Raw genomic sequence first — 25,168 nt, forward strand, 5'->3', positions numbered from 1 at the left:
CTTTCCGTGCATGTGTAGTCAGGAAGTTCTCCTTGACCTTGAGAACGAGAAATACATGGTCTCTTTATCTCTTATCTGGGTAGGGCTCAGCTTTCTCCTCTGTCCAGCTGCTCAGCCTGGGGCCCATCTATCTCCCACCTCAGGGCCTGGGGTGGGCAGAGGGGCACATGGGCCTCTAAGGAAAGCCACAGGGGAAAAGGTGATGTGAAAATGATACTGGGACACCCCAAACTGCTCACTCTGCCACCTCAGAGTCCCCCACCCCAAATCCTCGAGAAGGCACCCTGCCAGGAGTGTTATTGTCTAGCTAGGGCATTTCATGAGCCCCATTTGGACCGCCCAAACTCCACCAAGGGTGGCCCAAAGGCGCTGAGGGGGCTGTGGAGAGCCCTCTTCTGGGGAGAGAGTGACCAGGGGCAGTGAGCTGGCCTCTGGGGCTGGTTTGGGTTGGGGAGCTGAGAGGTGGAGGTTGCCTCCCTCTGCCCCAGACCCGCAGACTTCCGACCACAGCTCAGTCTCTGAGAACCTTGAAGCCTCCTCCCGCATTCCTCACTCTCCCATTCCTCCTCCCACCCTATAGGAGAGAAGTAAAAGGCAGTAAGTTTCAAAAGACCTCCCTCCGTTCCCCTTGATCCCCCCTCCCTTGCTTGTTATTGTCATGAATGCTAATAAGCCTCAATAATTGATGTCCTCATTAGCACATCAAACCCACTTTCTGAAGAATGGAGAGTAAAAATGGAAGGGGGGAGGTTCTCTGGGGTCCTAACTGTAGCCAGCCCCCTCCAGAGAAACTCATCCTGGTGCTTCCAGCAGGGAGGGACCCCACTAGAGGGACTTGCGTTGAGAAACCTCGATGTCCCCCTCTGACTGAGAATTTCCTGAGCACAAGGCTCTGTCTTCCCTATCAGATGGCGAGCAAGGGTCTTGTCTGTCCCATCAGACTGGGAACACTGAGTCCCCCCTCATTAACTCTGGCTCCTCCTCAGGGCAGGGCAGTGGTTCTTAAACCAAAGCAAGAATTAGAATCCCCGGGCTTCCCTGGTGGCGCAGTGGTTGAGAGTCCGCCTGCCGATGCAGGGGACACGGGTTCGTGCCCTGGTCCGGGAAGAGCCCACATGCCGCGGAGCGGCTGGGCCCGTGAGTCATGGCCGCTGAGCCTGCGCGTCTGGAGCCTGTGCTCCGCAACAGGAGAGGCCACAACAGTAAGAGGCCCGCGTACCGCAAAAAAAAAAAAGAGAAAGAATTCGAATCCCCTTGGGCTTCCCTGGTGGCGCAGTGGTTAAGAATCCGCCTGCCAATGTAGGGAACACGGGTTCGAGCCCTGAACCCCGGTCCAGGAAGATCCCACATGCCGCAGAGCAACTAAGCCCACAGCAACTGCGCCACAACTACTGAGCCTGCGCTCTAGAGCCCGCGGGCCACAACTACTGAAACCCACGCGCCTAGAGCCCGTGCTCCGGGAAAGAGAAGCCACCGCAATGAGAAGCCCGCGCACCGCGACAAAGAGTAGCCCCCGCTCGCCGCAAGTAGAGAAAGCCCGCGCGCGCGCGCAGCAACCAAGACCCAACGCAGCCTAAATAAATAAATAAATTTATTTATTTATTTAAAAAAGAAAAAAGAATTAGAATCCCCTGGAGGCTTTGTGAAAACGGGGGTTGCTGGGTTCCACCCCCAAAGTTTCTGATTCAGCAAGTTTGAGGAGGGGCCTGAAAATTTGCATTTCGACCAAGTTCCCAAGTGTTGCTGCTGCTGCTACTGCTGCTGGGCAGGAACCACACTTTGAGAGCCAGTGGGGTAGGGACTGACTTCTTGCTTTCCCAGCTTCGGGCTTTGCCTGCTAGTGGGACAAGTGGCAAGTCACTGCAGGGCCTGGCACACAGGGAGTGTCCAGGAGAACCCTGTGACACAGATGAATGTCCCTCTCCTCTCCTTTCCTTAAACCACCACCAAAGCCAATTCCTGCCACCATAAGTGCCCCTGGTGACTCCTTCCTCCCCTGACCTTGACCTTTGAGGGCTGGAGGTGGCCAGAACTGGATCTCCTGCCCCCCAGCTGCCTGCCACCATGCTCCGTGCTGCAGATACCAGTGGGTCTCCTCCTGGGAGAAGGAGGGAATAAAGGCGAGGGAGAGGATTCCCAGTATCCCACCTCACTTTGGGATGACCTCCCAGGGCCTCAGTGGGGAGAGGGGCTTGTGGATGTAGTCCACAAACATGCATGCAGCTCCCCACCTCCTTCCTTCCTACTCAGCCGCCTAGGCATAGAATGAAATGAAAGAGAAAAGAAAGATGAGGAGAAGGGAGTAAAACAGGGAGAAGGAAGGCAGTTTTTATCTATCCTTGAGAGGACATACCGTGAGACACTGGATCCCAGGTGGGCCACAAGCCCAATTCCTGCAGTACCACACCAAGCTTGGCTTTGAGGCTCTAGATTTCACCCTCTGATCCACTTGCTTGGGAAAAGAAAGGGAACACACACCCCTACTTCAGCCAGCAGCCTTGCCAGGACTGCCAACCAGCCTTAGAAGCCTATGGTGGGCAGCAGGGAAATGGAACAGGTATCATCCTCACCTCCTTTACCCATGTTAGCACCTGGTGACCATCTCCTTGCCTTCCAGGGTCACAACAATCACCTGTTTAATAATGAAAGTGGGTGGAACCCTCATCTATTGCTGGTGGGAATGTAAAATGGCTCAGTAGCTGTGGGAAACAGTTTGGCAACTCCTCAAAAAGTTAAACATAGAATTACCCTATGACCCAACAGCCCAAATGTCCTTCAGTGGATGAATAAACAGTTTGTGACCTATCCACACAATGGAATACTATTCAACCATAATAAAGGAAGGAAGTACTAATACTGCCTTCAACACGGACGAACCTCAACGTTCTGCTCAGTGAAAGGACCCAGACACAAAATGTCGTGTGTTGTGTGATTCCACGTGTAGGAAATATTCAGAATAGGTAACTCCATAGAGATTTGCCTGGAGGAGGAAGAAATGGGGAGCGATTACATAACGGGTATGGGGTTCCCTTTGGGGCTGATGAAAATGTTTGGGAACCAGATAGAGGTGGTGGTTGCACAACATGGTGAATGCAGTAAATGCCACTGAGTTGTTCACTGTATAATGGTCAATTTCATGTTATATGAATTCCATGTCATAAAAAAAAGGAGTAATGAAGTAGGCGTTTCCAGGGAGTTCATTAAGTAGACCCATCTGCAGATGTCAGAGTCTGCCTTCTTGGGAAACAGGAGCTTGTACCCACATGAGTTACAGCCACTCCCCATGGTCTGGAGCACCAGGCATCCTCTCTGAACACTTGGAAGATGCTCACAGGACCCCAGGATGCAGTTTTCTGAACCCAGACTGCATCCTAGCAGCCTCCTGCTCTGCCTGGCTCCCATCCCAAGGGAGTCTCCCTTTCAGGTTCCTGCTTCCCAAGCAGGCAGCAGATGCCTGACCAAGCGCTAAGGAGCTCAGCTTCCCATCTTCAGCTAACATCGTGCCATCTGCCCCAGCGGCAGGCCCACCCCTCCCTGATCATCTGGGTCCAAACACAGCTTTAAAAAGCCCTCTGGTTTTCTTTCCCACAGATTATTTTGATCAGCCCCTAAGTGAGCCCCTTGTTCTCTGGAATCTCACATTCCCCCCAGTCCTTTCCCCCTGAGTCTGGCCCTGGACTGGCTCCTCTGTGTGCAGGCGGGGAAAGGAGGGGTCTTAGGATGGATCAGGCACATTTGTTGCTCCCCTTGCCTCTAAAGCCCCACTAGATCCTTCCTAGTGACCTTTAATGACCACTTCCTACAGCAGAGGAGTGTGTCCTTTGGAGACCTTGAACCTTTTGAGGTCCTGACAAAAGCTTTACACCCTTTCCTAAACAAATGAACATACATGTCCAGCTGCAAGAAATGTGTTGGCCTCCCCGACCTCTGCAGCCCATCCAAGGACCCCTAGAGCAGGGCTACTCAAAGTTTGGTCCACAAGATGAGTACAGAAATGAAGAGCCATCCTTGAGAAAGCTTTATAGCGATTTAACATTGCCACACGTCCCAGTGCATGATCATTTTTGCTGTGTTTTATAAAAACAACATGGGTTCGGGCTTCCCTGGTGGTGCAGTGGTTGAGAGTCCGCCTGCCGTTGCAGGGGACACGGGTTCGTGCCCCGGTCCGGGAAGATCCCACATGCCGCGGAGCGGCTGGGCCCGTGAGCCATGGCCGCTGAGCCTGCGCGTCCGGAGCCTGTGCTCCGCAACGGGAGAGGCCACAACAGTGAGAGGTCCGCGTACCGCAAAACAAAAAAAAAAACCCAAAAAAACAACAGCAACGTGGGTTCACAATCAGGGACTTCCCTGGTGGCACAGTGGTTATGGATCTGCCTGCCAATGCAGGGGACACGGGTTTGAGCCCTGGTCCGGGGAGATCCCACATGCCGCGGAGCAACTAAGCCCGTGCGCCACAACTACTGAGCCCGCGCTCCACAACAAGAGAAGTCACCGCGATGAGAAGAAACCTGTGCACGGCAATGAAGAGTAGCCCCTGCTCGCCGCAACCAGAGAAAGCCGCGTGCAGCAACGAAGACCCAACGCAGCCAAAAATAAATTCATTTTTTTTAATTTATAAAAAAATAAAACAACAACATGGGTTCACAATCAATTGGATATTTTTTTTAAAAATGTCCTTTACCATAGAGAATTTGAGAAACACTGCCTTGAGGATCTGGTCACCTCAGGGTAGACTGCCTGACCCACCCAGCAAATTTCTTAGGTTCGTATTTGACGCCCTCCATTGCTCTGTCCCCAGTCTTTCCAGCCTTATCTCCAGCTACCTGCAGCAACAAGACGCATGCACGCGCACACACACAAGCATACACACACGCACACGCACTCTGTGTCTTCCCTTTACTCTCCGTGCCCTTGTGCATACTGTTTCCCACTTTGGGCTTGTCCTTTCCTTCCCCTGCACCTGTGGACATGTGACACCCACTTCCAGGCCCAGCTCAAATCTCACGTCCTCGATAAAGCCTTCCCCAGCCCTGCCCTCCTCACACATGCACACAAACACATTCTAGCTGACGTTCCGTCTCCCCCGGGTTTTCTTAACACCCACTTAGCTTTATTTGTGACCATCTGTCTGCTCCTTGCAGGGCAGAGCTTTCGTCCTCTTGGTCCCCTCTGTCTTCTCCACCGTCCAGAGCATCTGTGCTCATGGATTCTGGGCATTCTGCTGCCCTGATTCTCCTGGGCCCTCCTGTGGCTGCTCTTCCGTGCCCCCCTATTCCTTGCTGGGGGAGCTTCGAGCAACTTCCCAACATAGGACTCAGGCCTCTATATCACTCCATGCCCCATTCATCCCTGGCTTCACCCTCCTTACCCGGGGTCGGACCTTCTCAGTAATAAACACTGGTATATGACTGGGGCCAAAAATTAGTTCATAAGATTTTTAAGGACTGGAAAAAATTAATTTGACCTATTTTTTAATGGGAAATTCTATTTGCATGTGATGCAAAATTCAAAAGGTGCAAAAAGAAAAAATCCGTTTCCCCATCACTGTCTCTGTTCCTGGTCACCCAGGTCCAGCACCAGAAGCAAACACCATTCTCAGTTTCTCGGTCTTTCAGGGCTTGCCTGTGTGTTCACAAGCATTTCCTTTGTGTTCTTTTACCCAAATGACAGCGTACGATCAACATAAACTAGAAGATTGTTTTGCACCAGCACATATAAAGGTGCCTCGCTGACAGATGTTTAGGCTGTGGTGCAAGATATCCTGCTAGTTACTTTATATTACACAATGTGAGTTTATCTGTAGAATAAATTCCTAGAAGCAGAATAGCTGGATAAGGGGTACATGCATAAGAAGTGGTTTAAATATGAACCATTACTTCTGGTTGTGCCCTGATCAACGGCACCAGAGCAACAGATTTTTCCCAATTTGGCCACTTATTTCTCTTGTGGTGAGCCAGCTGGGAAAACTGAGGCAGAGACACAGACAACTCCCAACCCCCCACCCCACACCCTGCTCCGGCACCTGGAAGAATCCAAAGTTGGGCAAGGGACCTGTAAGCAAGAAGAAGTCCAGCTTCTCAGAGTTACAAAAATGCCCCAAGGATCCTGCCCATCTTGAGAAACAGGGAAGGAGAGGATGTCTAGCCTAAAAAGGGAAAAGCTAAAATAATGATCACCTCATGTGTGAAGGAGGAGAGAAGCCAGAGAACACCCAAGGGGTTCCTTGTCAGCAAGAGAGACTGAAGTTAGCTCCCAGTGTGAACTTCCCGCCCAACACACAGTCCTGGCACCAGGCAAGGACAGTGGGTGACTCCCCACTCAGGGATCAAGAAGCCAAGATTAAGGGTGGAGGCCTTGCCAGGCCTGCTGGGAGGCAGAAGGCTGGAGCAGGCGACCGCTTAAGCCGTCCTGTGAGGTGAAAAGTCTGAGAAGTGGATTAATCAAGGCAAGGCCCTTTACGGTCTTCAAAGCAATCCCATAATCAAGCCTTTGAGGAGAGTAAGCAGAGATTGTGTGTAGCCCATTCTGCTGATGAAAAAACCAAAGCCCAGAGAGGTTAAGGAACTTGCTCGAGGCTTCACAGGTGAACCCGGATTTAAACCCAAGCTTTCAACCCCCATGTCCAGTGAGATGGCCTCCACCGCCCTGCCTCTTGGGCTGGAAGCTTCCCAAGATAGGACCCAGGCCTTGGTTCCTCCACCAACCTCCCCAGACCCCCTGTACCCTCACTCCTCCACACCGCCCTCCCCACCGACACCCCAAACACACAGCCCCAGAACAGGGCGGAGACGGCTGGGAGAGGCTGCAAATCCCTCTCCTGTCTAACAACTGAGCTGGGGAGGAAGAAGGAGATGGGAACAGGTCCCAAGCTCCCATCTCACTCATCCTCGTGTCTCCGTCTCGGCCTCTCTCGTGATAGGAAAGTAGGCCAGTTTGGAATATGTCACGGATATTTTCAACATCCCCATCTGTACTATACAGCTTTGCACACAGCCAAGTGGGTGGAGTCAGAGCCTTCCTGCCGGATGAGGGCTACACCTGCTACCTCTGGGGCTCAGAGCCCACATGCAGGCTGGGGACAAGCACAGGAGACCGTGGAGGGCACTGGGCAAGTGTTCAGCTGCCTGGACAGGGTAGGACAGGAGGCCAGCTGTGTCTGCCCTCTTCTCAGAGCAAGAGCAGAACAGCTGTTGCCTGTGGACACCATCCCACTGGCCCCATGAGCAGTGTGCCGGGTGGCCTGGGGGTTGAGCCATTTCCTGCAGGGGAATGGGTGTGAAAAGCTCTATGGGTGGGCTTCCCTGGTGGCGCAGTGGTTAAGAATCCGCCTGCCAATGCAGGGGATACTGGTTCGAACCCTGGTCCAGGAAGATCCCACATGCTGCGGAGCAACTAAGTCCATGCGCCACAACTACTGAGCCTGCCCTCTACAGCCCACGAGCCACAACTACTGAAGCCCGTGAGCCACAACTACTGAAGCCCGTGAGCCACAACTACTGAAGCCCGCACACCTAGAGCCCATGCTCCGCAACAAGAGAAGCCACTGCAATGAGAAGCCCGCGCACTGCAACGAAGAGTAGCCCCTGCTCACCGCAACTAGAGAAAACCCGCGTGCGGCAATGAAGACCTAACACAGCCAAAAATAATAAATAAAATAAATAAATTTATTTAAAAAAAAAAAGCTCTATGGGAGAGGTGATTGATATTTGAGGTGGACCTTGAAAGGAGAGCTGGACTTTGCTGGGTGGAGAAGATGGGGGAGGGTGTTCCCCGCCAAGGGGTGTGCTTGGGGTGGGGGGCTGAGCCGGAATGGCAGCAAGAGAGACTGGGTAGGGGTGGGCTAACACTGGAGAAGAGGCTGTTAATGGTGAAAGCCCAGCTAAGAAGCTTGGGGTGTGCCCTGCAAGTCCCCATGAGGCTTTTAAGTACCATGATTCAGAAAGAACCTGTAGCAGTGGGCAGGGAGGAGTCACCCGGGGAGACGCAGGGGTGCAGGGGGTGAGTGAGTGTTCTCTTCGAGCCACCAGCCACCCTGACCACATCCTTCTCCAGTTTGCTGCGAGGGGCACCTCTCCTGATTGGGGGAGGGGAGACCAAAGCAAGAAATGAAATCTTTGCAGAGCTGTTGGAGAATTGCCAGATTAAAGGGGCCAAGGTCTGGGTGGGAGTTGCATTTCGAGAGATTCTTCTGGAAAGGTTCATAGACGGGACACCTGGACACTGTGTTTATTAAGCACCTACTATTGACACTCTGCAAGATGGCCTCATTTAATCCTTACAAGAAGCCCAAGAGGTTTTTTTTGTTTGTTTGTTTTTAAACAAGATGTTGGGGGTAGGAGTTTATTAAGTAATTTATTTATTTTTGCTGTGTTGGGTCTTTGTTTCTGTGCGAGGGCTTTCTCTAGTTGTGGCAAGCGGGGGCCACTCTTCATCGCAGTGCACGGGCCTCTCACTATCACGGCCTCTCTTGTTGCGGAGCACAGGCTCCAGACGCACAGGCTCAGTAGTTGTGGCGCATGGGCTTAGTTGCTCCACGGCATGTGGGATCCTCCCAGACTAGGGCTCGAACCCGTGTCCCCTGCATTAGCAGGCAGATTCTCAACCACTGCGCCACCAGGGAAGCCCCAACCAAGAGGTTTTTTTCCCCCTTTTTACCGATGTGGAAACAGAATTTAAGTTTCAGTAGTAAAGAAGTAAAGGGAAGTATAAGTCCCTTCCCTAAGGTCCCACAGCGTGTAAGTGGGATAAGAATTCAGGTCTGTCCATCCCCAAAGCCCTTCCCCTTCACCTCTCACCACCTCCCAGGAAAGAGGCAAGGCTCCCTCCCAAAGGAATGACTCAGGCCCTAATCTTCAGCCCTCTCTCACTGTCCCCACGCTGGACCAGGCCTCCAGGGCCCCACACCAACCCCATGACATGAGCCACTCTCAGATGAGAAAACCGAGGCTCAGAGAAGTGAAGTGACTTGCCCAAGGACACAAAGCTAATTAGTGGCAGAGGCAGGATTCAGACCCAGATCCCTTCTCATACCTAATCACTCACTTAGCTTCTTTGTTCCCCAGTTTCCTCATCTGTAAAATGCACCTGGGAGGATTAGAGAGAGCATGCGCAGATATAAGCCACTTGGCACAGTGCCTGACAGTCCTTCAATGGTCAAGAAATATTTACTGAGCACCTACGAGGAGCAGGACCCTCTTCTAGATGTTGGGAGGTAAGAGGAAACAGAAGCCAGCCCCTGCTCTCCTGAGGTGGATACGAAGGCAAGGATGGAGAGGGGAGTGAGCCGTAGGCACAGAGACCATGCCCCATAATTGCTCCCACTAAGTGCTTAGGCAAGCCACTCCGGGGTTCTCTGCTTCTGGATCTAGAAAACAGGAAAAGCGCAGAGGGGAGATGCTTCACACAGAGCAGCCATCCACGTATTCTGTCACTGCCAGTCCCCTAGGTGAGCAGCCCTGCTCCCACCCCTGTGAGACCAGCAAAGCCCCTCCCCCCCCACACCCCCACCCAGACGCCTGGCCCAGGCCAAATCGGTGGCCTGGAGTGCACGCTTTGCTTCCTGCTCCCTCTCTTCCCAGGACCTGCAGCCTCTGCTCCTTGTCCTGTGGCAGACTGAAAGCTGCTTAGCCTCCATCCAGGTCCAGCCCTAAATCTGATGCAAGTATCTTAGAGGTTATAAGAACCTGTGGTTCAGGGACCACCTTCAAGGCTCTGAGGCAGCCCTGAGGAATGAGGCCCCAGCTCTTCACTCTCAAGGGGTGGGGCAGGTTCAGCTTGAGTCAGGCGTGAGTGGGCTTCTGGTCGAAATCAGGGAGCTCCTTGTAGGGAAACAGGGAAATCAGAGTCTAACCTGAGGAATATAAGATCATCATAATTGGGGCCATTCTTAAGCACTTAGGACATTATTTCATTTAATCTTCTGTGTATATAAAATCCCACTTAATTTAAATTTTTTTTTTTTTTTTTTTGGCTGTGCCGCGTGGCTTGCAGGATCTTAGTTCCCTGACCAGGGATAGAACCTGGGCCCCCTGCAATGGAAGCGCCGAGTCCTAACCACTAGACCACCAGGGAATTCCCTAAAATCCCATTTTAGAGTTGATAAAACTGAAGCCCAGGGAAGTGAAGTGAGTCACCCAAGGAATTAGAAGTCCCTGCTCTTCTCTACCTCCACGCGGCTGGCTGGCTGAGCTCAGCCCTGTTGCTCCTGCGTTCTGGGTCAAGGCTGAACTTCAATCCCCAAGTGTAACCAGAAGTAGGGGTGCTGGGACCCAAGAAGTGGGGAGAAAGTTTTGCACCTCCCCTGGGTCATTGCTGGTCGTGTCACCCCTTCTCTGGGCAGCCACCCACTCAGCCTCATCCCCAACCTCAGGGTCAGGAAGTAGGGCCAGGGTTGGGAGGTGGGGTCAGGTCCTTCCTAGCTCCCCATTGCTGCTTCCATTACTCTGTCACTTTCTTGCAAAAGTCCTACTGCATCTACTTGTGCCACCCTCTACCCCCCTCACTGGTGTTGTCCACTGACCTTGCCTTCTATCTGTTGAAGCCTTTTGGCATCCCACCCCCTAGTGCACCCTGGGTAACTCTAAAGTCCCAGCCTCTCCGTTCTACAGCCTTCGCATGTCTAATCACTTTCTCCTCTGCCCGCACCCTTGTTCACATCCTGTACATTGTCATCACCTGTAAGTGCTCACATTTTCCTCTCTGACCTCATCTTCTGCTCCTTTTGTTCAATTATTCCTCAGACAACCGTTCTTCAATCTCTGTCAATTGACCCGGTGATGTTTTCCCCATCCATCAGCTCCCTTCTGTCTTCATTCTCTTACTTTTTCAGCCCAGAGTCTCTGCTTTATCAGATTATCTTCACTCACTACCCTCAGTCTTTTGTGGTTACATTTGCCTGGCAAGAGCCTGACACTGGACTTCTGATTCAGGAAGGCTACCTATGTTTACCACACCATCCCTCTGAAATGACAGAGAAAAAATATACTGAAGTTTTAAAGCAGATTGCATTGTACTAATAGGAAAACCCAATAGAGAAGAGGAATCCAAGACCCCATAGAGCGAGCCTCTCAAAGTGTGAAGTTTCCTAAAAGGACCCTGGATTTCCTGCTAATATCAAGAACAAAGCAAGGATGTCACTCCCATTATCACAATTCAATATTGTGCTGGAGGCTCTAGCCAGCGTGCTAAAGCAGGGGGAAAAAGGCATCTAGAACTGAAAGGAAGATGTAAAACTGTCTTTATGTGAAGACGGTGTGAACGTCCATGTAGAAAATCTGAAGGAACCTAAAAAATAGCTACTAGAACTAATAAATGAGTTTAGCAAGACTGTAAGTTATAAGATCAATATATGAAGTCAATTATATTTCTATAGACAGGCAATGAACAACTGGAAATTGAAATTTTAAAAAATGCCATGTACAGTAGCATCAAAAAATACAAACTACTTAGAAATAAGTCTGACAAAGGATATATAAGACCTGTACACTGAAAACTACAAAACACTGCTTAGAGAAATTAAAGAAGAATCAGTAATGCAGAGACATACCATGCTCATGGATCAGAAGACTCCATACGGTTAAGATATCAATTCTCCCCCCAATCGATCTATAAATTCAACACAATCCCAGTCAAATTCCCCACAGGTCTTTGTAAAAATCGAAAAGTTGATTCTAAAAATCTTAAGGAAATACAAAGGACTTAGAATAGCCAAAACAACTTTGAAACGGAAGGAAGGGAAAATATTGGAGAGCCCTTCCCCCTGGCTGGCAGCAAGGAAGCCACAGGGTGCTTGAAGTTACTGTAGAAGACGTTGCCTAGGGTTACCGTAAAAGACATGAACCAGCAGGAGTTCATCAGGGCTCTGACAGCTTTCCTCAAAAAGTCTGGGAAGCTGAAAGTCCCTAAATGGGTGAACACCACCAAGCTGGCCAAGCATAAAGAGCTTGCTCACTACACTGAGAGCTGGTTCTACATAGAGTGGCTTCCACAGTGCTACACATCTATCTCCAGGGCTGTGCTGGGTTGGTTCCAAGACCAACATCTATGGGGACATAAACCACATCATGTCTAGCCACTTCAGCAGGGCTCCAAGAGTGTGGCCTGTCTGTTCCTCCAAGCCCTGGAAGGGCTGAAAATGGTAGACAAGGACCAAGATGGGGGTGGCAAGCTGACACCTCAGGGACAGAGAGATCTAGACAGAATTGCCAGATGGGGGCATCTGCCTAAGAGAAACATTAGAACAAATGCTGGGTTAATAAATTGCCTCATTCTTTAAAAACAAAAACTAGTTGGAGAACTTACACTATGTAAACTCAAGGTGATTAGAAAGCTATAGCAATCAAGGCAGTGCATGTTGGGATCAAGATAGACAAATAGACCAAAGGAAGAGAATACAATGTCTATAAACAGACCCACACATATATGGTCAATTGATTTTTAGCAAAGCTGCAAAGACAGTCTAGGGGAAGAAGGATAGTCTTTTCAACAAATGGTCCTGGGAGAAATGGATATACAAAATAAAATAAATAACCTCACACCATATATAAAAATTATCTCAAAGTGGACCCTAGACCTAAACATAAGCCTAAAAGTATAAAATTTCTAGAAAAAAACATAGAAGAAAATCCTTGCGACCTTGGGTTAGGCAAAGATTTCTTAGATAAGACACTTTAAAAGAAAAAATTGGACTTTATTAAAATTAAGACTTTCTGCTATTTGAAAGACACTGTTAAAGGAATAAAAAGACAAGCCCCAGGGCTCCCCTGGTGGCACAGTGGTTAAGAGTCCGCCTGCCGATGCAGCGGACACGGGTTCATGCCCCGGTCCGGGAAGATCCCACATGCCGCGGAGCGGCTGGGCCCGTGAGCCATGGCCGCTGGGACTGCGCGTCCGGAGCCTGTGCTCCGCAACGGGAGAGGCCACAACAGTGAGAGGCCCGCGTACCGCAAAATAAATAAATAAATAAGGATAACGGGCTGGGTGCAAATTGCTTGCATCACCACTAATCCAAATGTACCATAAAACGGTTGCTTTTACAGTAAGAATAGGATTTGTCTTCACCCACAGTAGGTCCTTCACAAACATTTGTAGAATTGATACTGACCAGGGTTCTTGGCCTTCCCTAATCAATAGAAATTGGTTAGAGGTCAGTTAAGAAATTCAGGCAAGCCTTGACTGGAGCCCCTGCTGCAGCACTGGGGAGCGAAAACAAGTAACAAGTTCTCTTGCTCCCTCCTGGTGGGAGGTGGGGGGGGGTGGGGGCTGGTTCCTTGTATGGGGTGAGGGTAGGGGTGCGTCCAGGGCTTAGGCTGGAGGGGGGGCTTAGGTGGTTTACCCACCCCCTTTGGTGGGGTTGAGTGCAGGGGGTCTGCGCAGTACCCTGCTTTTCTCCCAGCTCTTCAGAAGTGGCAGCTGGGTTTTTCTTGGTCTTTCTGTATCTTGCTATCCAGAATTTGCCCCAACTCTGCATGCACGCAGTTATTTTTAGTCTTTGATAATTTCCTTGTATTCTGTGGCTCAAGAAACCATTTGTCCAGGTGCAAGCACTGCAGCACTGCAGCAAAGGGTCCCAGGTCCCAGGTCCCAGCCTGTCTCAGAATGACCAAGTAAATGAATAGGCAAATAGATCAATAGCATAGTCCAGAAACAGTCTGCATAGAGTGAATATTGTAATATAAAGGTTTATCATGTATTTCTATTAAATATGTCCTTCATGTCCATGAGCACCTCAAGGTAACATGCCCCCAAATTGACCTAAGCACCCTACTCCCCTTCCCTATTCATGCACTTCTTCCTACTTCACAGTTCCACACAGTCACCCAGACAGGAAAAGTGGTCACCCTGGATCCCTCTCTCCCCCTCACTCTCATTCTGTTTACCTTCTGAGATGTCTCTCAGTCTCCCCCTCCCACCGCGTGGGAATTTAGCACAGGATAAAAACAGCATTTCAAACCAGCAAGGAAAGGAGACAGTGCTAGAACAAGTGGCTATCTATCTATGGGGAAAAAAAAGTGAAATCCATACATAAAAATGAATTCCAGATGGATTAAATATCTAAGTGTGAAGAGTTAAACTATAAAAGCACCAGAAAGATAGAAGGATGTTTTTTATAATTTGGGGATGGGAAGGACTTCTATGAGACATGAAAATCATAAACCATGAAGAAAAAGATCAACAGATTTGATTACAGTGAGAGGCACCACAATGTTAAAAATTGAACGCTAAGCGGGGAGTATTGGCAACATTTAAGACACAGATAAGTTTCATTATTACCCTTAATATACAACAAGCTCCTAAAAATCAGTAAGAAAAAGTTAGAAAACCCAATTTAAAAAACGGGCAAAAGTAATAAGACAATTTATAGGATAAACGCAAAAGGCTAAGAAACATATGAAAAGTTGTTCCCGTTCACTGGGGTCAGGGAAATGCAAATTAAGACAATAATGAGCTACCATTTTTGTCCGCTAAATTGTTAAAAAAATTAATACAACAAATAATGTTCAGTGTTCACAGGAGCGAGGATAAAAAAGAACACGTATACATTGTTGTCGGTGAGAATACAAACTGGTGCAACAGTTTTGGGTGCAGTTTATTAGTACTCATCAAATGTTAAGTGAATCCTTTGAGAAAACCACTCCACTTTCTTTTTTTTTTAATTGATCTATGTCATCTCATTTTTTTCATATTTCTTTTTTTAAATAAATTTATTTATTTATTTTTTTGGCTGTGTTGGGTCTTCGTTTCTGCGCGAGGGCTTTCTCTAGTTGCGGTGAGCGGGGGCCACTCCTCATCGCGGTACTCCACTTTCAACAGAGATCTGTTGTTTCAGCATCCGTCACCCTTTCTCCCAGCTACAGCCCTCGCCCACCTCCCACTCTCTGGAGAACCCCTCCCCTCTCACTCCCTCGCACGCGATTGGGCGGGGCTGCTCCCCTCCGAGTCATGTGACTTCACCTTGATCAATCACTGAGTCATCCTCCCTCAAGCAAACGGAATGATTTAGGGCAGAGCGTGTGATCTGAATGAGGGTCAAATTAGAGAACACCTTGTGACTTTTTTCCAGTCTCCCGGAAAGAAGAGCTGGTGGAGTGCCTCTGGAACTTCTATGGCTACCTTGACTTCACATGGAAGAGTTGATCTGAGAAGCCAGAGGAAATCAAAGCCATGAATTGGTGAAAGATTCATGAAGACAAACTTTGGGCACCTGGACCCAATCGTGCCTAAAGTCAGATGTCCCTAGGAGTTTAGTATGTGAATCAATAAAACCCTCCCACCAATTTGAATTACATTTCTGTCCCTTGCAAAGCAAAACAATTCTAATATTGAATCTATCCTTTAAAATATTTACTAAACTGCTGTTGGGGTAAAGGGGTAGTTTCAGAAAACTATATAAATGTTCTGTTTTTAATTTTAAAGTATATGCCTGTGCCTATAAAAAGGTCTGAAAGGACACACATGCGCGCGTGCACACGCACATGATCGTAATCCCTAAGAAAGTGGCGATGAGAGCCGAGGGAATCCACTCTTAACCCTTAAGCACCTATTCTGACCAATCATTGTTCTAGGCTGGGGGCATAGCATTAAGCAAAACAAACAGAATCTCTGCTTTCATAGTACGTGGAGGCATCATTTTTTAAAAAATGAATGAATCCAACTTTCTGCTTTCACTGTGCCTATATCCAAGCAGCTGAGTATTACTAGAGAAAAACACAGAGCTGAAAAGACAGGAACCCAAAAAAAAGGGTGGTTCTTGATGTTATATGGAACCTGAACATGGCTTGAAAACACTCCTATTAACTACCTCTCCTGATCTCTAAAAAACTTTCAAAGTCTCCCACTTACCTTCCTTAAACTTTTAGGAGAGCGATTGCAGTTGTCATTAGGACAGTTCATCACTAGTCTGTGTCTCTTCCTTCCTGGCACGTGGTAAGATTCCACTGCCCTGCCCTCTGAAGTCAGGGATGGCCATGTCACCTGCTTTGGCCAATGAAAAGTGGATGGAATTTACATGTGTTTCTTCCAGGTGGATGCTTTTATGAACTGGTGCACAATTTTCCATGCTGCATTTCCCTTGCCAGAGGGACCATCAGTAACTAGCTGGTGGAAGTTCCAACCAACCTGCATTGATGTAAGGATGATGTGAAACAGAGCTTCATGTCAACCCATGATGGCCATGTAGTCCAAGCAAGAAACAAGCCACGATGCTGTGGTAGTTCGGTTTCTCTAATAAGCAGAGTTCTAGATAGGGTTAGATGGGCAAAGCATTTATTGGGGCAAACGCCTGTTAAGGAGGAAGGGTTAGGAGCCAGAGTAGGCATGGAGAGCCATCAGACCACAATGCAAGTCTGACACCTTGAGAGGAGAGAAGGAATCAGGAGGATTGGGCAGGAAAACAAGCTTTCAGAAAGGCTGGTGGAAGGACTACCCCAGCAGTCCAGTGGTTAAGACTCCGCACTTCCACTGCAGGGGGCATGGGTTCGATCCCTGGTGGGGGAACTAAGATCCCATATGCCGCGCGGCCAAACAAACAAACAAACAAAAAAGAAAGGCTGATGGAGATAGTCCCCAAGCCAAAATTACCCATTAGTAGAGTCCCAAGTCCCACAAGAATGGGCCAGCACTAGTACCCCAATGGCTGAGCAGCAGAGGGGAAACATGGCCTCAATACAAATGCAATGAAGGATTCGTAGGGATGGCAGCTGGAGCTGTCAGTCACCTAGGCTCCACGTGGCAGGTTTCCTTGAAGGAAATCTGAGCAGCACATTTCAATGACCCTCAGAGTTCTTTAACCCAGGGGTCAGCAAACTACAGCCCACAGGCCAAGTCCACCCTGCTGCCTATTTTCATAAATATAGGTTTGTTGGAGCACAGCCACACCCTTTCGTTTACTGTTATCTATGGCTACTTTCCCATGACGATGGCCCAGTTGAGTAGTTGTGACAGAGACTACAGTCTCTGTACCCTGTGATAATAATTACAGCTTGCAAATCCTAAGATATTTACTAGCTGACCCTTGGCAGGAAAAGTTGCCAATTCCTGCTTTAACCTACTGCGATTTGAGGGAGGTTTATTGCCATAGCAAAACCTAGCCTATTCTGACTGGAACAGTGATCTAAATGTATCTTCTTTCCTCACCTCCCACTCCACAACCTACTCCAACCTGGTGCTACACTTCCCCTCCCCCTCAACTCCAAACTACTCTTTCTAACGCTGTGGCATACCTGTTATATATATATATATATATATATATATATATATATATATATATATTTTTTTTTTTTTTTTTTTTTGGCCATGCCCAACGGCCTACAGGATCTTAGTTCCCTGACCAGGGATTGAACCTGTGCTCCCTGCAGTGGAAGTGCAGAGTCCTAACCACTGGGCCACCAGGGAACTCCCCCCTGTTTTAGCTCTTATCTAATTTGACTTCTTAGCAGCGTACAGCAGTTACCTATTTCCCCCTTCTTAAAACATACGCTCCCCCCAGCCTCTAGGACACTACATTTTCTTGGTTTACCTTTTATTATCTCGTTGACAACTTTTTCTTAGTCTCCTTGGCTCAACCTATTAGATGTTCCTCAGGTTTTTGTTCTAGGCCTGCTTCTATCCTCACTCCCTAACATTCTATGGCTTTAATTACCATCCATATTCTAGCAGTTCCCAGTTTAATATCTCCAGCTCAGATATAAGCTCCAGTCCTATACATTCAATTGCATACAAGACCTCTCTCCACTAGGCTGTTGATTGTTCCAAAACTGGTCTCATCATCTTTTCCCTTAATCCTCTTTCCCCTCCTGAATTTTTAAAATAAATGGTAGTATCATCCACCAAGCTGCTTATACCAGAAATCTGAGTCTTCTTTGATTCTTTATTCTCTTTCACCCCACACTCTAAATCCAATCGCTAAGTTCTGCTTTTCCTACCTCCGGAAAGGTAATTTGTCCACTTCTCTCTATCCCCATTGCTGTGAATCTAATCCATGCTGCCCTTTTTATTCACCCAAACAACTGCTACAATCTCTTAACTGGTATCCTTGTTTCTCTTCAAGTGTTTCTCCAATCAGATCCTCACACTGCAATCAGAGACCTTTGCCAGCGAGAATATAGGAACAAATAGGAAACAAATAGAACAGGGAAGATTTAAACACAACTATATTAGTACTTATGTGACATGTAAGTGGGCTAAATACTCCAATTATAAGAGAGAGATGTCAAACTATAATAAGTAATCCAAGTATGTGCTATTTACAAGAGACATATCTTAAATGTAAGAACATGGAAAGGTTAAAATTAAAGGATGAAAAAAGATACAATGCAAGCACCAACCAAAATGAACTTGGTGTAGCTAAATTAATATCAGACAAAGTAAACTTTATGGCAAGAAGTACTACTAAAAACACACACATTTTATGATGATAAAAGGGCCAATCAAACAGGAATACATAACAGTCCTAAATTTATATGCACCTAACAATATAACCTTAAAATATATAAAGTGAAAACTGACAGAATTAAAGGAGAAATAGACAAACCTTCAATTATAGTTTATATTTTTAACATATATCTCTCAGCAGCTGATAGAACAAGTAGATTTTAGAAATCAGTAGAGAAATGGATGATTTGATAACATAATTAACGAATTTCCCTAACTGACATTTATAGACTACTATATATATATATATTAAAAAAAAACGAGGAAACTAACAACTACAGAAGGCACATTCTTCTCAAATATCAATTTTCACACTTAACAAAATTGTCCATATGCTGGGCCATAAAGCAAGTCTTAACAAATTCCAAGTTATTAAAATAATGCAGAATGTATTCTTTGAACTCAGTGAATTTGAAATCAGTAACTAAAAGATAACTAGAAACCCCCCTCCCCCAAAGTTTAGAAATTAATTAATAAGCCTCTAAATAACCAATGGTACCAAAGAAGAAACCACAATGGAAATTATAAAATATTTTGAATTGAATGATAATGGGATACAGCTAAAACCACACTTAAAGAGAAATGTATAGACTTAAATTTATATATTAGAAAAATATAAAAGATAAAAATCAATGATTTAAGCATCCATTTAAAGAATTTTTAAAAAGAACAACAATTAACAACCCCTCCAAAAAAAAGTAGAAGAAAGGAAACAATAAAGATAAGAGTAGAAATCAACAAAATAGAAAAAAAATACAATAAAGTCAACAAAGCCAAAATTTGGTTTTTGGAAAGCCCACTAAAATTGATAAAAACCTAGCAAGAAAAATAATGGGGGAGGCAGCAAAAATAAGTCATATTAGGAATAAAAATGGAAACATTACTACAGACCCCACAGGTGTTAAAAAATAATAAGGAGATATTACAAACAACTTCATGTCAATATTTGAAAATTTAGGTAACATGGGAAAATTTCTCTAAAAAAATACAAATTACCAAAAATGTCACAGGAATATCCAAAAATATCACAAGAATACTCTAAATTTTGAGGTCACAATAGGCCTACATCTGGTAAAGAAATTGAATCTTTCATTTAAAATCTTCCCACAGAGATAACTCCAGGCCCAGATGGCTTCTCTGGGAAATTATTCCAAGCATTGAAGGAAGAAATATTACCATCTTACACAAACTCAGAAAATAGAGAAAAAAAGAACATTTCTCATCTCGTTTTATGAGACTTGAATAACTTTGATACCAAAACCTGACAAGCTTATTACAAGACAGGCAAGTTATGGCCAATATCTCTCATAAACAGAGGCACAAAAATCCTACACAAAAATACCAAATCAGGACTTCTCTGGTGGTCCAGTGGGTAAGACTCCGCACTCCCAGTGCAGGAGTTCCGGGTTTGATCCCTTGTCGGGGAACTAGATCCCACATGCATGCTGCAAGTAAGAGTTTGCATGCTGCAACTAAGAATCTGCATGCCACAACTAAACATGCCACAACAAAGATCCCATGTGCCACAACTAAGACCCAGTGCAGCCTAAATAAATAAATAAATAAATTTCTTTAAAATAGCAAATCAAATTCATATTTTTTGTAAAGGTAATTAATAATAATGACCAAATGCTGTTTTGTCCAGCAGTGAAGGTTGGTTTGTTATTCCAAAATCAACCTATGTAACTAATCATATTAACAAAATAAAGTAGAAAAACTACCTGACCATTTTTAATAGGTGCAGAAAAAGCATTTAACAAGATTTAATACCCATTCATGACCTTTAAAACTCTCAGATAACTAAAATAAAAGGGAATTTGTTAAGATGTCATGATTCCTATGTTGATTGATAGATTCAGTGCCATCATAATCAAAATCTTGGCAGGTTTTTAAAAATAGAAATTGACGGGGCTTCCCTGGTGGTGCAGTGGTTAAGAATCTGCCTGCCAATGCAGGGGACAAGGGTTCGAGCCCTAGTCCGGGAAGATCCCACATGCCACGGAGCAACTAAGCCCATGCGCCACAACTACTGAGCCTGTGCTCTACAGCCCGCGAGCCACAACTACTGAGCCTGCATGCCACAACTACTGAAGCCCACACGCCTAGAGCCCGTGCTCCACAACAAGAGAAGCCACCGCAATGAGAAGCCCGCACACCACAACGAAGAGTAGCCCCCACTCACCACAACAAGAGAAAGCCCACACACAGCAACAAAGACCCAACGCATCCAAAAATAAAAAAAATAATAAAAAAATAGAAATTGACAAGCTGATTCTATCATTTGTATGGAAATGCAAAGGACCTAAAATAGTCAAAACAATCATTGAAAATGAAGAACAAACTTAGAAAACTTACAGTATCAGGGACTTCCCTGGTGGCGCAGTGGTTAAGAATCTGCCTGCCAGTGCAGGGGCCACGGGTTCCATCCCTGGTCCAGGAAGATCCCACATGCCGCAGGAATAAACATAACCCAGGAATAAACATAACCCAGGAATAAACATAACAAAAGATGTGCAAAATACTAATGAAAACTAGAAACCAGTCTGAGAAATGAAAGACCTAAATAAACATGTTAATAACCATCAGGAGACTCAATATTGTTAATATGTTAATTATTCTCTTAATCTTTAATAAATTGAATGAAATATCAATCAAAATCCTCGAAGGATTTTTTTGTAGAAATGGACAAACTGATTCTAAAATTTATATGGAAATGCAAAGGAAGTAGATTAGCCAAGGCAATCTTGAAGTGCACAGTTTAAAGACTTACAGTATCAGATAGCAGAACTTATTATAAAGAGATAGACAGATGATAGATAGATAGACAGATAGACAGAGAGATAAATCTACAGTAAGAGATTATTAGCACAAGGATAGGCAAATAGACATTGGTATAGAATATAGTCCAGAAATAGACCTCCACATATATCATCACCTAATATACAACAAAGGCGCAACTGCAATTCAGTGGGGAAATGATGGTGCTTTTAATAAATGGTGCTAGCACAACAGACCATCCATGAAGAAAAAATGGAATCTTGGCTCCTATCTCTAACATATCCAAAAACTTATTTGGGATGAATCCTAGATATAAGCGTGGAAGAGAAACACAATAAAGCTTCTGAAAAAAATCGTAGAAGGATATTTATATGGTTTGGGGGAAGGCAAACATTTCTTAATCAAGGTGCAATAAACACTAAAGATAAAGTAAAAGACTGATATGTTTGACTTCATTAAAATTAAAAACCTCTGTTCATCAAAAGACACCGTAAAGCTGAAAAAGCAAACCACAAAACATGTAAAAAATTCCTACTAATTAATTTTAAAACTCAAGCAATCTAATTTTTTAAAAATAGACAAAACACTTGAGTACACTTTACAAAAGAGGATATTCAAATATCCAACAAATGCATATGAAAAAGTGCTCAAATCACTAGGCATCAGGAAAATGCAAATTACAACCACCATGAAATACCAAGGCACATCTACAAGTATGGCTAAAATGTCTAAAACTCGAAATTTATAATGGGAGTATGAGTTGCTACAGTCACTCTGGAAAACTACTTGACAGCTTCCATGAAAGTTAAGCATAGCTTACACTATGATGTAGCAACTCCACTCCTAGTTACACGACAAATATGAATGTGTATTTCCAGTAAAACAAAAAAATGTACAGCCAAGAACTGGAAAAAAAAAGAAAAAACAAATGTCCATCAATAGTAGAATGGATAAATTGTGTAATACTCATGCAATGGAATTTTATACAACAGTGAAAATGAATGCAATTCTGCTGCATAAAATAATATGGGTGAATCTCACAAACATAATGTTAAGTGAAAGAAACCAGATTCAAAAGAATGTGGACCAACCCTTGTACACTGTTGGTGGGAATGTAAATTGGTGAAATCACTGTGGAAAACAGCATGGAGGTTTCTCAAAAACTAAAAATAGAACTACTATATGACCCAGCAATTTCACTCCTGGGCATATATCCAAAAAATACAAAAACACTAATTCGAAAAGATACATGCACCCCAATGTTCATAGCAGCATCATTTACAGTTGTCAAGATACGGAAGCAGGGCTTCCCTGGTGGCGCAGTGGTTGAGAATCCGCCTGCCAATGCAGGGGACACGGGTTCGAATCCTGATCCGGGAAGATCCCACATGCTGCAGAGCAACTAAGCCCGTGTTCTACATCTACTGAAGTCTGTGCACCTAGAACCCGTGCTTTGCAACAAGAGAAGCCACCACAGTGACCACACACCGCAACAAAGACACAACACAGCTAAAAATAAATTAATTAATTAAAAATTAGAAAAGATATGGAAGCAACCTAAGTGTCCATCAACAGATGAATAGACAAAGAAGCTGTGGAATATATGTATAGTGGATTACTACTCAGCCATAAAAAAGAATGAAATTTTGCCATTTGCAGCAACATGGATGGACTTGGAGGGTATTATGCTACGTGAAATAAGTCAGACAGAGAAAGACAAATACTGTATGATATCATTTATATGTGGAATCTAAAAAATAAAACAAACTAGTGAATATAACAAAAAAGAAGGGAATTCCCTGGCTGTCTAGTGGTTAAGACTCGGTGTTTTCACTGCCGTGGGCCTGGGTTCAATCCCTGATCAGGCAACTAAGATCCCACAAGCCACATGTGGTGCGGCCAAAAACAAATACAAAAAGGAAGCAGACTCACAGATATAGAGGACAAACTAGTGGTTATCCGTGGGGAGAGGGAAGGGGGAAGGGGCAACATAGGGGTAGTGGATTAGAGGTACAAACTATTATGTATAAAATAAGCTGCAAGGGGGCTTCCCTGGTGGCACAGTGGTTAAGAATCCGTCTGCCAACGCAGGGGACAAGGGTTTGAGCCCTGGTCCAGGAAGATCCCAGATGCCACGGGCAACTAAGCCCGTGCACCACAACTACAGTGCCTGCGCTCTAGACCCCGCAAGCCACAACCACTGAAGCCCATGCACCTAGAGCCTGTGCTCTGCAACAAGAGAAGCCACTGCAGTGAGCAGCCCACACACCGCAAAAAAGAGTAGCCCCCACTTGTGGCAACTAGAGAAAGCCCATGCACAGCAACAAAGACCCGACACAGCCAAAAATAAATAAATAAATTTATTTATTTTTTAAAAAGCTACAAGAATATATTGTACAACATAGGGAATATAGCTAATATTTTATAATAACTATAAATGGAATATAACCTTTAAAATTGTGAATCACTGTATTGTATACCTGTAACTTATATAATATTGTACAGCAACGTTACTTCAATTTAAATTTTTTTAAAAAGAATATGGACCATACAATTCCATTAATATGAAGTTTAATAATGGGGGGGATAAAAGAACAGATAAAAAAATACAGGATGATAGAAGTCAGAAACATGGTTACCTGTGGAAAGGGGTGGAGGGACATTGGGAGGGCTTCTGAGGATTGGAAATGTTCTATATCTTGATCTGGGAGTGGTTATACCATATACCTATGGAAAAATTCATCAAGCTGTAAGACATGTGCACTTTGCTATATGCATGTTATACCTCCATTAAAAAGTTTTAAAAAGATAAGGAGGATGTTATTAATTACTATATGATTAAATTTGCAAATTTGGAAGAAGTGAGAAAATTCTTTAAAAAGTACAACTTCCCTAAACTGAAACAAGAATAAATTTTAAAATCTGTCTGGCTCCATATCTATTAAGGACATTGAACCAATAATCGAAAGTCTAGTCACAAAGAAAACCCCAGGCCCAGATGGCTTCACCAGTAACTCCTTCCAAATATTTAAAGGAGAGATATAAAACTTTTACAAGAAACTCTTCCAAATTAAGAAAGACAAGACGCACTTCTCAATTCATTGTTTGAGGCCGTTATTTCCTTGATATTGAAACATGTTAAGAATATTACAGGCAGAAGGGGAGAGGCAGCACGTCAAGGAGGGCCTCTAGAGTGTGGGGCTCCAGAGTTTGGAGCCGTGTGGCTGACAGGGTCTTGGTGCTTTGGCCGGGTGTCAGGCCTGTGCCTCTGAGGTGGGAGAGACGAGCTCAGGACATTGGTCCACCAGAGGCCTCCTGGCTCCACGTACTATCAAATGGTGAAAGCTCTCCCAGAGATCTCCATCTCAAAGCTAAGACCCAGCTCCACTCAATGACCAGCAAGCTACAGTCTGGACACCCAATGCCAAAAAACTAGAAAGACAGGAACACAACCTCACCCATTAGCAGAGAGGCTGCCTAAAATCATAATAAGGTCACAGACACCCCAAAACATGTCACCGGAAGTGGTCCTGCCCACCAGAAAGACAAGATCCAGCCTCATCCACCAGAACACAGGCACCAGTCCCCTCCACCAGGTAGCCTACACAACCCAGTGAACCAACCTTAGCCACTGGGGGCACACACCAAAAACAACGGGAAATACAGACCTGCAGCCTGTGAAAAGGAGACCCCAAACACAGTAAGTTAAGCAAAATGAGAAGACAGAGAAACACACAGTAGATGAAGAAGCAAGGTAAAAACACACCAGACCAAACAAATGAAGAGGAAATAGGCAGTCTACCTGAAAAAGAATTCAGAGTAATGACAGTAAAGATGATCCAAAATCTTGGAAATAGAATGGAGAAAATACAAGAAACGTTTAACGAGGACCTAGAAGAACTAAAGAGCAAACAAACAATGATGGACAACACAATAAATGAAATTTAAAATTATCTAGAAG

At 45.4% G+C, this 25,168-nt stretch overlaps 1 pseudogene; it reads left to right on the forward strand.

Annotated features, from left to right (window-relative positions):
* The first annotated feature begins 9,104 nt into the window (after window positions 1-9,104).
* LOC132511909 (small ribosomal subunit protein eS19-like) overlaps window positions 9,105-25,168 on the forward strand; it is a 29,355-nt pseudogene continuing 13,291 nt past the window's right edge.

The sequence above is a fragment of the Lagenorhynchus albirostris genome, chromosome 20 (genome assembly GCF_949774975.1).
Source record: "Lagenorhynchus albirostris chromosome 20, mLagAlb1.1, whole genome shotgun sequence".
Taxonomy (NCBI): domain Eukaryota; kingdom Metazoa; phylum Chordata; class Mammalia; order Artiodactyla; family Delphinidae; genus Lagenorhynchus; species Lagenorhynchus albirostris.